Source organism: Podarcis liolepis (genome assembly GCF_965112155.1).
Source record: "Podarcis liolepis genome assembly, chromosome: 9".
Lineage (NCBI taxonomy): Eukaryota > Metazoa > Chordata > Lepidosauria > Squamata > Lacertidae > Podarcis > Podarcis liolepis.
Window position 1 is genome coordinate 47,962,920 of NC_139564.1, and position 13,968 is coordinate 47,976,887.

Here is a 13,968-nt window from a genome sequence, read left to right on the forward strand (position 1 = left end):
GGCAGTTATGGAAGCTGAGCAGATGGAGCTGATGCTAAGGTTAAAGGTAAAGGTAAAAGGACCCCTGACCATTAGGTCCAGTCGTGGCTGACTCTGGGGTTGCGGCGCTCATCTCGCTTTATTGGCCAAGGGAGCCGGTGTACAGCTTCCGGGTCATGTGGCCAGCATGACTAAACTGCTTCTGGCAAACCAGAGCAGCACACGGAAACGCCCTTTACCTTCCCACCGGAGCAGTACCTATTTATCTACTTGCACTTTGACGTGCTTTCGAACTGCTAGGTTGGCAGGAGCAGGGACCGAGCAACGGGAGCTCACCCCGTCACGGGGATTCAAACCGCCAACCTTCTGATTGGCAAGTCCTAGGCTCTGTGGTTTAACCCACAGCGCCGTGCAAACATGATGGGGCAGCCAATCCAGGTCTCTTGCTGGTGCAATTGCCCTGTGCCAACCTTGGCCCTCCTCTGCATCTCGATGTGCAACAACTACTCAGCTGGATGGAGATCAGGTGAGCAGCATAGCACCACAACTTGACCCATGGTCATCTGGTCCACCTGGTCCACCTGTGGGTAAGGCTTTCTGGGTTTGACTCTTGAAGATGCAGTACACAATAGAAGCATCCACCTGTGAACAGACTTCATTCAAAGAATGGGATCCACATGGATCTTCTTCGCAAACGGACTGCCAAAAAGGAAGAAAAAATCACTGTACAGTGAGAAAATGATGCCGTGACTTGGCTCCAAGAATGTGGCATATGGAAAGATGTGACATGGCTTCCAGGTTCAGAAACTGATGCAGATGTAGCAAAAGCGTAGACTTTCAAAATAAGTTTATTTTCATAATAAAGTTTTTGATATGCATTCTTTCCACCAGCAAATGATTTTATGCTCCCATGGGCTTTATTACAATCATCAAAAGTAACTTTAAAGGAAAATCTGCATGATTTTGGACTATGATATAGATTATTAAAATCTTCTTTGGGATAGTTTATGAAAGTACATTCCTACAACTACTTAATAAAAACCTATACCAGAAACACAGCAAAAAATAATAATCCAAATAGCAATAAAAAAACATTGTTTAATCATATCACCATTAGTGAGCCTTGAAACAATACATATATTTTCATGAAAAGATATGGAATATAATCCACCCAGAGATTTCCAGTGCAGGCTCCAATGAAATCAATAGGAACTATTCAAGAGTACATGGATTTCAAAGAGAGCATCGTTAACAACACAATGTGTTCTCTTTCTATTGTCAATTGTTTTCCACATGCCCTGAAGATAATGTCCCTAACACTTTTCTCTTGGGTAATGGTCTTTCATCCTTATAACGGTTCAAAAGGATGTTTACATCCTATGACAGAAATAAATAATTATAAACAAATGACACCATAGACATTAAGGGTATGTTGCATATTTGGCTTTTTCTCCTTGGACTAATTTTCGGTGTCATTAAGCAGAAAAACATATCATTCTCCAAATCACTGGGAACCGAATATGTACAGAGAGACTGATTTGGCATCTGTTACATAAACTTTCTGGTTTAGATTTGGGATATTTACACAAGACTAGAACAATATAATATGCTGGAAACGTTTGCAGTGTCAATTCCTTTCTCCAGCAGTAATGTCCTGTGTTAGCCAGTTCTATAAGGCCTTACCTGGCTGTGAGAATGAATGCCTAGGATTTCTATCATCAATACTTAAGCATGCTGTGTTCCACTGGCCAGTTTTTGTTATTTTATTAACAATTCCCAAACAAAACTTCCTTTGGGAAAAGCTGAAGCCAAACTTTTTAACATTTATACAAATATTTTACATTTCTTGGAATCTTGGGAGAAGTTAACGTTGTTTTTGTTGCCTGTCAAACACGTCTTCATAGCCAAATCAGCTACTCTTACCAGAATGTTTCTAGTGTAATATACTGAAAGCTGAGCTAAATCTAATCAACAGGGTAGGAACAGATCTCTGCTACTATTCCAGTACAGCAGCAGTAAATGCATTAAGCTAATGTTTGAAATTTTGTAGCACGATGTTATCAACTAAAAATTATTCTGAACTTTTAAAATTATGGATGCCTTGAAGACAGAGAAAGTTAAAATAGCCACTAGCTGGAATGATCACTCTCAACATAAAATGAGGCCCACTTTTTTTACTTGAAACAATTATTCTAATTTCTGGAACTGCTAGTAAGCTAGTTGATAGTAATCATGATATGTGGAATAAAAACCTCAGTAATTCAAGTTTGGTGCCTTGATCAACGCTGAAATATGTTATTTCAATGGAAATCAATGGAACTAAATAAATCTGATAGGATCAGTTTGTAAGTCTGTGATTGACATTTAGGGCAGCCATGTATCTTATCTTACAGAGGACAACCCTCTATCTGAAGATGTCTTAGATCCGAAGGATTGTCAGGTCCAAGTATGTTTTATGGATAAGGAATGCTAAGAAGAAACAGCAGTGGTCTTGAAATTTCCCATCAACACTTAGCTACCTGGACAGCAGACTGAGCACAGAAAAAGGTCATCTGGTCTTCCCTGCTATGGTGAAAAGTATGGCATTTTCCTTTAACTTACAATAAATATTTCTAATTTTGCATCTATCTGTCTGTCTGTCTATCTATCATGAGAAGAGTAGATTCCCTGGAAAAGACCTTGATGTTGGTAAAGATGGAGGGTACAAGGAGAAGAGGACAACAGAGGACGAGATGACTGGACAGTGTTCTCGAAGCTACGAACATGAGCCTGACCAAACTGCGGGAGGTAGTGGAAGACAGGAGTGCCTGGCGTGCTCTGGTCCATGGGGTCACAAAGAGTCGGACACGATTAAACAACTACATCTATCTATCTATCTATCTATCTGTCTATCTATCTATCTATCTATCTATCTATCTATCTATCTATCTGCACCATCAAATTTTATGCAAATTTGTGTCCTCATCTGATTTTTTAAAAAATGCATGTTTTATTTGTACATCAATTGTATATACCGGTACATATTTGACAAGAATTTGAAACAAAGCAATTCCATAATATAATAAATAGGGACCACTATTCTGTGGTTGGTCTTTTTAAGTATGCTACTTTTAGCTTTATTACAATGTTACAGATTTTCTCAAACCATTCTACCATTGATGGGGCACTGTTCTTTTTCCAGTTTTTGGCTATACAGATTCGTACAGCTGCAGTTGTTACTCCTAGGTCAACCTCCAGAACTGAGTATTTCAAGTAACTTAAAAACATTATTTTGGACTCTGAAAGTAATAGGTGACCCGTCATTTTATTGACCTTGTCCTCTTTTTTTTAGTGATGTGTAAATGGCCACCCTACTGACACTGATGACAAAACAGTCCGTTTACTCTCACTGAAATTATTGTATTTTCTCTATTATATTTGTTGTATTGCTTCAATATGTCAGGAGTACTCACATTCTATAGAAAATATGTTTTATGAATTTTGCACTTTTCTTGAACGTCATTTCATTAATCATTATTCATAATGATTTGGTATTCATTATTTCATTATTATTAATTATTAATTCATTAATTTAATATTCATTAATTATTCATTTCATTATAGCCTCAATTCTTTATAGCAGCTTGGAGGTCCATATCCCCGGTTATTTTAGTTTCCCGGCATCTCCTATCACATGCCAGTTCCCTGCAGATGCTGCTTTGACAGACCGTCTACTGAAATGCAATCAGAATAAAAAGAGGACAAAGAAAGATGTTGCCCATGTTGTAGTGGGAGAAGGCCCTTGGCTACCACTGAGGAATATGGCGTCTAACACCTCTTAAGAATATAGGTACATCAGTTTTAATTTATATGCTTGTTTGTTTAGACATTTATACTCCAACTTTACATGATAAATCAAACTCAAAGTGGTATACAACAAAAATATGTCACAAGTATATTACAAACAAACTAAACAATAAAAAATAAAACAGTAAAAAATTAAAAATAAAACAATAAACAGTAAAACAGTAAAACAGCATCATAAAAACATATCAATGGCAGCAGATTAAAAACATACCGAAGAGTTAACTTTAAAAAACACCAAGCCTGCTAGAACAGTCTAGGATCCTGTTCAAAAGCATACAAAGGGCCTGAAGAACTTCTCTTGAGAGTTAAGTAGACATTTATTCCCCCAACATTCACCCTAAAGTCCCAGGGTGTGTTACAGTATTAAAACACAATATAAAAACGATTTAAAACAACTTACAACTGTAAAAATAAGGCGGGTCCTAAAAACATACACCTCAAGTTTCAAAGGCCAGGGTAAGCAGGTGCATATTAAGCATTTCCCGAAAGCTGTGTAATGAAGGTGCCAGATGCATCTCTGAGGGAATGGAGTTCCACTCCAAAGGGGCCACTACAGAGAATTCCCTCTCCCAGGCCATGAACCCCTGGACCTCTGAGGGTAGAGGAACTACCAAGGGGGCCCCTTAGCTCCTGAGAGGGTCTGTAGGGAAAGAGGTGGCCTTCTACATATTTGGGGCTTGAGTCTATTGGTTATAAGCCAGTCAACTCTTCCTGGATAGCTAGATGTATGCAATGTTACAAACAATAAATCAACACACAAGCACAAGTTTCGCAAATTCCATTTTACCATATAGATGTTCTGAACCTATACTCTTTATGGATCTGCTAAATACAAATGCAAACTTACACACACACACACACACACACACACACACACACACACACACCAGTACCAAAATGAAAGCATACAGGGTTTTATGGACTAAATAAGGTATAGCTAGATTATATGCTCCAGTTAGTAAAACTTTTATTTTCGACCCTGTCAGCCGCCTCCTTTCTTTTCCAGATGCTGAAAACCAGGACTCATCTTGGAAACAAAACCTTTGAAAAGGCATTCAGAATAGAACATATCCACTTCTTTATTGTCATTCCTTCAACTGTTTAGAGGCCCCTCAGTTCTTACCACAAAGCTGGATGAAATATTATTCTTACTGCAGCACATATGGGCAAATGTATTGATGAGAGAGATGATCCTGCCACTTTCCTTCCTTCTCTTTCAACAACACTATCACCACTTCCTCCAACAGTGCAGTCATCATGTCCTCCTCACACCCCATGTTTACTTGAAGGTCCCACCAGCTTTCCTTCCACTGATAATAGACCTTATAGGTAAGAGGGACAGTAGGATCAAAGAAAAAACCTGGAGCCATCCATAACCTCAGGGGCATAGCGTAGGGTTGCCAGAGGGGACATGGCCCCAGGCGTGGATTTTTTAGGGGGCCCCCAGTGCGGCCCCACCTAGCGCTCCTCTCCCAGTCTTGGAGTTACCAATGCTCACAGAGAGGAGCACCAGGACAGGCTGCACTTGGGGAGTGGGTGTGGAGGTGCCTGTTCTGTGCCTACCAGGAGCTGTGTCGGCTGGCCAGGCTCTCTCCTGTGAGGGTGTCAGGAGGCCAGGTGGCTCAGCGCACCCTTGCTTAGCTCTGGTGCAGGGTGCGGTTGGTCTGGTGAGGACGGTGGTGCCACAGCAGGCTCCTTCACCTTCTGCCCCCGTACCCCAGTGCCTGCGCCCACCCCCATGCACCTCTCTGGTGCCCACCTCGGGTGTCATTGCTCATGCAAGGTTGCTGCATCACCCATGGAATAGTGAGCGTGCCTGAAAGAGCCCAAGACTGCACTCTTAATTCATGTCAGGAACACTAACATTGTATGCATTTTTACTCAGAAGCAAGCTCCTCTATGTTCAATGGGTGCTACTCCTTGATAAGGACTGTATCTTATTTCACCAAATACGAATATAGTATGCATAAATAAGGGGTGGGGGTGGCGAAGGAAAGGAAAGGAAAATATTCAGAGACTGCCTAAATGTATTAAACGTCTTGAGAAGAATGCCAGGAATCTTGTTCTGAACTGGCAGACCGGATTTCAATGCAGGAAATTATCTCTGAAACGTTACAAAACATTAGAAAATTACCCCATCCTTTCTGTCACTTTAAAACAAATGAAAGCAGGTTGTCAAGATGATTGCCCTCATGTTCTGCGCTGCTAATGCCTATGAAACAGATTTAATAGGGAGGTTTCATTTCAACACAATTTACAAATCAAAAGTAAATGCACCAATATATTTTTATTTACCCTGCAAATGAAGGACAGTCGCTTAAAGAGCTGTCTAGAGTTTCCAGCAAACCAGTACCTACAGCTGTGATGCTTAGTACAAGTGGCATGCAAATGCTTGAGGACACTGTAAACATGATGGAGGAGGCGATATCTAACATGGGCTTGTGAGAGAAGACAAGTTCTTGACAACCCCAGGGAGTGGGAAGGTTTGCTGTGACGGGGGGCATGATTTGGAGTGGGAAAGCAGTGGAGAAGGAAAAGGTTATGTGCCACTAATGTGCTCTCCCCACACTTCTCCACTACAAGTGTATTTCCCCAAAAGCTTAAAAACAAATGTTTCAGGGTTGGGCTACATCCAGATTCATGCCATATAGTTTTCTCATAACCACAGTAATTCAAAGGACCCACACAACAGCCCAGGTTACACATCATGCTCAGACAAATCTGGTAGATTTCCAGAGAGCAGCTTGCAGCTAAATGGAGTTATTGCCAGTGCACAATATGTTTCAGGCTGTACATAGTTCTAGAAACATCATCTATCCTGCTATTTCTTACATTAAGGAAGGGCAGCAGTGATCACTATTTTAGAAAACTCAGCATAAAAGCTGAGACTTGCAAATTGTGTAATCAAATAATAATTGAGTTTAAACTAAGGCCCTCAAGATTATGTTGCTGTCTAACTCCCATCAGGCTCAGGTCAGCATGGCCAATGGTCAGGGGTGATGGCAGATGTAGTCCAATAACAACAAAACAACACAAACTGTAATTCCATGGGATTACAGTATAGCTCATCTGTTAGGGAAACAAGCAATCAAGCAGGAGTGGGCATGAAAAGGCGATGATGGAGATTAAGAAAAGATCCATAGTGATCAGGTGAAAAACAAACCTATAGGTTTCACCAAATGAACATACAAATTAATTGTCTGAATGGCTGTCTAATGATATATATAATGAAGTTCCTCCAGACCTGCAATGGGTGTGTTGACTTTCTTGAAATGGCAGCAAACAGGGCTATTGTGAACCAATTGTCCAGTGTAATAATTGAAGCATCTTTCCAACTTTAAGATATGACTGGGCAAGTGGCAATCACCTTTTTAAATACAATAGGTCTTACACCCTGATGTTGCAAATACCTGTAATATTCCAACTTTGCTTAACACTTCCAAGAATTGTGCGTTGCTTGTACTTCATTCAGCATCTTATCTCACAGTCAACCAGGACAGGAGTAACCTCACAAAAAGACAGACATTAAAAGTCAGGGCTATTAAATGGAATCCTCCACATTATTTACTACAAGTGTTTCTAAAAATATCTGGCAAAGTGGGTTGATTATTCTAAGTTCATGCACTTTGCCAGAACAGATGGGCTGCTTCAGGCTCACTAAGTGACCTTTCTCACACTGATTTGCAGCATTTTGTGTGCGTCTGCTTTTCTCAGAAGCCAGAGCCTCACAGGATCCATGACCACAACAGATCTGCAGGAGACTTGTGAGAACTAGGCCCTGGTGGACCATGGCAAGCCTCTGAGGTCATGAAGTCATCCATTACAGTATGGCATATGTATCTCCACCCCCACCCCTGCTTACCACAGCTGTACAGCTGGAGATATGGGAACCTTGTTCATGTTTTTCTCTTCCTCTAGGGAATTGAAAATGGGGCGGGGTGGGGACAGAGCAAGTCTGCAAATGGACACAAACCAAGCAGGTATAAAGTAGTGGCAATACATAGCATGCCCAGTATGTAGAACAACTCACTTCTAGGAAGCTTCCTTAAATGCTACAGTATGTAGTATATTGAACTCAAGACTTCATTTTAAGGATTTTGTGCAGTTTAAACTATGATGGTCCAAAGAAACTTCCTTAAGTGAATACATGATTAATATTATGGTTCACTTGGAGATGTGGGTAGGAAAGTCATTTGTACATGCTTGCCATGCATGTACAACATCTACTATAGTGGTGGGGACTCTCTGGCTCACAGACCAATCTTGGCTTACCATGGGATCAAATCTGGCCCACAAGGCCATTAACCCCCCCCCCCTAAAGCCAGCTACCAATCAGCTGGTGTCATTCCAATGGGCTTGACATAAGCTGATGGGCAAGGATCCATTTTGCCTTGGTTGTGCATACTAGTTCCATCTTCCATAGTGGAAAGATGTCAATGGACAGTTCCTTGACAAGAGGTGACTGGCAGAAGCTAGAACTAAGTACAAATCTCTGCATATGTACTAAGTAGTAAGTCAAATGAAGTTCAGTGGCTTCAATGCCAGTTAAGGGCTTATCCACACTTACCTTTTCTCCATGCTTTCCAGGCATGGTCTGTACTTTAAAGCTCTGCGGTCAAGCACTCCTCTTCCCATCCCACCCTTCACCTGTGAAAACCTGCTCTTTAAAGCTGAATTGCCGCCAACAACAATCTGCGGAAAACCTGGATTGCCATTTGTTGTGCTTCAACTTTAAAGAGTGGGGTTAAACGGGGCAAGGTCTGGGCAAAAAGAAAAAAAAAGAGGGGAGGAAGCACCTGGACACAGCTTTAAAGTGCAGGGCAAAATGTAAGTGTGCAAAAGTCCTAAGCTGGTACAGGATTTCGGTCTAAGAGACAAGGCAGCTGAAACACAGAGAAAGTAAACAATGGTAAATGTGGCGCTAGTTGTTTGGAGAATTCAACTGAACTGGTCTCCGTTTAAGTGAACTTTTGTTAGAGTGACTTTTGTAATAGTGAAGACACATTCCCTAGTTCATTGTGGTGGCAGTGGGAGAGGACTTGGCAGCTGTATTCCCTAAAGACCACAAATCAACAATAAACATAGCTTTGGTGGCATTCCTTAAGACATAATTTTGAGCAGACAGATTAACATCTATTGGTCTTAGGCACAGATCCTTGGAAACTTGGAACTCTATCCAACAAAGCTTTAGAACAGTCTCATTGAAATTAATGACCTAAGTAAGTCATGCCCATTTATTTAAATGGATCTACTCTGAGTATGAATAACATTGCATATAACCCTGGGTCATTTAAGCAAAGTTACAAAGATAAATGCCATTTTCTTTCTCAATCGACTGAGGCAAGCGTTTAAGAAACCACTCTGGCATAAGAAGTCACAATGGCACTTTATATTTTGACTGTTAGAAACAAAAATGTATAGCTCAGCCATTATCAACATCCTCATCTTCACTATTGTTCCAAAACATGAATAGCTTTGATATCTCTCCCTTATCCATGTTAGTATATGTTAGTGATGCCCAAGCAGATCTTTATTTGTCACATCCAGCCACATTCTCAGCCATTTTTTTTTCTGTTTACCCTAGCCCTCCCATCACTTTTCTCAAGGACTTGATCATGCTCAGCAAAAACTTCTTAAACATGAACTTATAGTTAATAAAATACAGCAACATCTTTGGAGAAATGGTGTATGGGGAAAGGGTTGAATCTCCCCTCCCTGATATGATGTTGGTGTGTGTACCCCAATCTCCGAGTGGTGAGAGACAGCAGAAGTTCAGGATTTGGTTTCCTTAAATGAAGACCATTTGAGCTTTAGGATATATGGTTGTATTTTCACATATATACAACCTGAGCATAGGAGGAAGGACTCTGAGCAGTAACACAACAACAGATCTTGCTTCCCCATTAGGTTTCCAGGGAAGCCTATCTGACAAGCCATAGCTTTGGCATTCAACCCACAGAGAAAGTCAAGTCTCTGTGTATCCCAGCATCAGCCAAACTCTCTCTCACACAGTCCCCTCCAAGGTTTATTGTCGTCTTTCCTAGGATGACATGGCATCCAGCCAGCTAAGGTGGGTAAAAGGCCCATCCTCTCCTTCTGGAGACCACCATCATTTAATTGTTGCTGTGGCAACATGGCTCACTGTTTAAAACTTTGCTGTTGGCATCCATCTGTCTAAGGAGACAAGGGGGTGTGCCTCTGAGGATGAAGTTAAACCACTGTGTTAGCAGCACCGAAGTGGCCTTCCCAGGGTGCAAGCCTGGGCAGTGTGTATGGAGGTCCTGGGCTGGCCAGACGACAAGACCCCTCTCTTGGCTTCGCTGATGTGGTCCAAAGGAAAGCAGAGGAATACGTTTGGCATCAGCTTGGCTGTAGGAGCTGCCAGAAGGAGGCACACAAGGTGCTATCCAACCGTCTTAGGGACTCCACACTGGGTTTATTCCTTTTCTTCTCCTGAAGATCTCTCGGAAGGCTGCAGAGATTTAGGATCAGAGTTTTCCTTCTCCTAGATGGGCTACTTTCCCAGGTTGATGAACCTCACCTGTCTCACCTGCCCCTCACTTTTCTTTACAGCATGTGAGAAACTGCCTTCTTGACTGCTGGACCCCCTATTGTTTAAGATTATGGTATTTAAGTGCCAAGTAAGGTCATTATCTAACCTAGAGACTGGTTTGACCAGAACAGCAGGTTCTTCTGCTGGATTCTAAACCTCACAGATACAGAATCACAGGCCTAAAAGGGATCCAGACCAACCTCACAATTCTATATCAATATGATTCTTGACCCCTGCCTCCACATTGTGACTGCTTTTAAACTTTTAAAGAAACAACTTTACAAGTTCCTGTTTATCCATCTTTCATGCTTTATCTAGTTGGCACCTTACAGCCAATCCTATCCATGATTACTCAGAAGTGTGTCCAAATGAATTCAAGAGTGCTTAGGTAAAGGGACCCCTGACCGTTAAGTCCAGTCGCAGACGACTCTGGGGTTGTGGCGCTCACCTCGCTTTACTGGCCGAGGGAGCCGACGTTTGTCCGCAGACAGCTTCCGGGTCCTGTGGCCAGCATGACTAAGCCGCTTCTGGCAAACCAGAGCAGTGCACGGAAACACCGTTTACCTTCCCGCCAACCTATTTATTGACTTGCACTTTGACATGCTTTCGAACTGCTAGGTTGGCAGGAGTGCTTAGTTCCAGGTAAATGGTGTTAGGATTGCAATATTAGTTGAGGGGAGTAGTTGAACTAGACCTAGAAAAATCTAGAAAGCCTCATCCTGTGAGACTAACACAGTAAGAGCCTTCACTGGATCCTGCAAATCTTACTGGACGGTATTGTAGTGAGTGCATATGTATTAGAGCTGTTCTATCAAGTCGCCCTATCAGTCAAAGTATATAAATATAAATATTTCAGTTTTATACTAGGTTAATTCCTAGGTGAGATCTTGGCCTTATTGGCCTAGCTATGTCCTCAAGCAGTTTGGCCACAGAAAGCATTCTTTGTGGCAAAGCATTCCATCATCAGTAGTGCACAGTTTGCCCCCTCCGCCGATAATGAAGACTGGCTTGGCAGTTTAGCTGTCAAGAAACAGGTCGTCTATCAAGAAAGAGAGAGAGAGAGAGAGAGAGAGAGAGAAAGAAAGAGAGATAGCCCTGGAGGTCTTTGAAGAAATCTGGGCACCATTCCTCACTTGCTACGCTGGTATGCTGCCTCCTCTGACATCCCTAAAGTCTTACTTCCTTTTCTTTCCTTTTTTTCGGCCTGGGGATTTAAGCTTCCCTAATTCTCTGCGACACCACTCAGGGACGTGTTAAATTTAAGATGGATGGGATATGAAAGGAATTATTAGATGAAATATGTACTCACCACAGCACTCTGAATTTCAAGCCATGATGATCGATCTCCTGCTGTGGCCTTCAGTGTATTTCATATTGTTCACTGACTTGTAATCCTGGAAAACAAATTCAACTATTAAGTGAAAAACAGAGAGACAACAGAGTAAGGGATGTCTGTTTTAAAGGACTTGGTTTCTAGTTTGCGCAAGCATGACTGATGAAAATGGGGCACTGAGAAAATGGTAGATTGATTTCTCAAAGGTCATAAGGCAGGTCAGTGGCAAGGAAAGGAATTACTCTTAATGCCTCAAGAGCCCCATTCTGTTATCCTAAGCATGGGGCTAAAATACCAAACTGATGCCAATGGTGAAACATGCAAGAAGAGGAGTGCAAGGGAATGTTGTCATGTAATATGGTATCAAATCAAGGGGGGAGGGAAGCTGATGAATAGTTATGTTCCAAAGCAGTTGCGATAACAAGAAAGCAAAAGGGGTGGCCACAAGCTGATAGGAAAAATGGGAGGAGGAATAAATGGAACAGCATTGCTCACCAAACCTGAAACAAAAGCAAACCCTGCAATGTTATTAATTTATTTTATTTCATAAAATTTATACACCTCTTGATTGTAAAAATGAAAACCCTCCAACTGGTTTACAAAACAGATAATGCAATAAAATTACTGATCCAGAATTATTAGCAGTAATGAAAACACTGAAAAGTTAAAATCAGCAATAAACTAAAAAGGGATTAAAAACAAATCTATGTTCTACATATCTGGGTGGGCTTGTCTAAACAATCCTGTTCTAAGCAGGTGCCAAAAGAGTACAGGGAAGGCGCCTGCGTGATATCAATAGACGGGGAGTTCCAACGTGTAGGTACTGTCACACTAAAAGATCCAAGTTCTTACAAACACAAAACGGGCATTATGTGGCACCAGTTCCACAGACTGAAGTAGTTGAGTGGGTGTAGATGGAGTTATCCCCCAGTGTCTTCCCTCTTTCACCTCTGAATGTCTTTACTCACAATTTTTGAGAGTTCAGATAATTTCTTACTACTGGGAATCGGCAGTGGTCTTGCCTGACAGGCACCTCAGCAGTACTGTTGATACTTGATCGCCTCTCAGGAGATCTTCACAAAGGCGGCCCAAATCAGGACCCTTACAGTCCAGCTTCTCTTTATATTCCAACTGTGTCACCCCAATAGCAGACTCCATCTTGGATATGGAGCTGTGTGCTTTGTTCAGCAACATACAAAGCTTAGGCCTCTTTCCCCACCAACCTCAGAAAATACACTTATAATTTGCCCTCTCCCTCCTGATCAAGGATATGATGGTTGCCTTGGTTATAGTCTAGCCATCACCTTCTGTCCCCTTCTCCACATTGTAGTATTAGAATACCGAAATGGCAATAATCACAACTGGGTTGGGCATTGGGGCAATTGTAGTCTTGGATGGAGTCTTGCCTGTCCCTCCAAATGGGGTGTGGGTGTGTCCCATTAAAGGGATCCGGGGGAAGTTGCCATGTCCTCATGCCCAGGTGGGGGACAAGGGTCGATGGTACTTCTCCAGATGGCGGTCCCTTTGGGGGGGGGGTCACCCTATTTGATGTATGTCTTAGGAATCCCTGCACAGATTGACCTATGTGTATTTGATTGCCCCATGCTGAAGCCAAACCTCTTTCATCTGTATTCAATTAAGTTGTGGCTTGTTTTGATCCAAACCAATCTCAGTTGTCCTTTAATTCTCTGGAGGGTAGGGGACTTAGGGGCATTACGCCTGGGCCTGCAACTCTCTGACTGGTTTAACGGTCAATCCATCTTCCTGGGGAAGATTCAGAGTAAGTAAGTACTTATTCACAGTTAAACTATGGAATCTGTTCCTACAAGATGTGGTGGTGGCCGCCAAGTTGAGTGGCTTTAAAGGGTGTTTAGACAACTTCATGCAAAGTAAGAATATCAACAGTCATTAGTCATGATGACTAATGTGTGCTACCTGCAGTATCTGAGGCTGTATACTGGGAGCATACAATTGTCCTCATGTCCTGCTTGTAGGCTTCCCTTAGGCAACTGACCACTCTAAAAACAACACTAAATATGCCTTTGTTCTGATCTCACAGGGTTCTTCTAATGTTCATAGGAAATGCAGATATGTTAAAATGAAAATGCAGATATGTTGAATGCAACGAAAAACAACTGCTTACAGTTGTTGCATGGAGGTGAGAAGTTATTGCAATGACCAGCTTATGTGTCTGCTGCCTGAAGTTTTTGAGGGAATCAGAAGGATGCTATACAGATGAGAATGAAGGTTTCACAAA

The 13,968-nt window shown here is 41.9% G+C and overlaps 1 long non-coding RNA gene across 1 annotated transcript in view; it reads right to left on the reverse strand.

Moving 5' to 3' along the window:
- LOC310714773 overlaps positions 1-13,968 on the reverse strand; it is a 75,344-nt gene that overhangs the window by 35,131 nt on the left and 26,245 nt on the right. The window contains exon 2 of the long non-coding RNA XR_014530061.1: positions 11,688-11,772. This is a non-coding gene — a long non-coding RNA (uncharacterized lncRNA). The remainder of the gene's footprint in view (positions 1-11,687; positions 11,773-13,968) is intronic.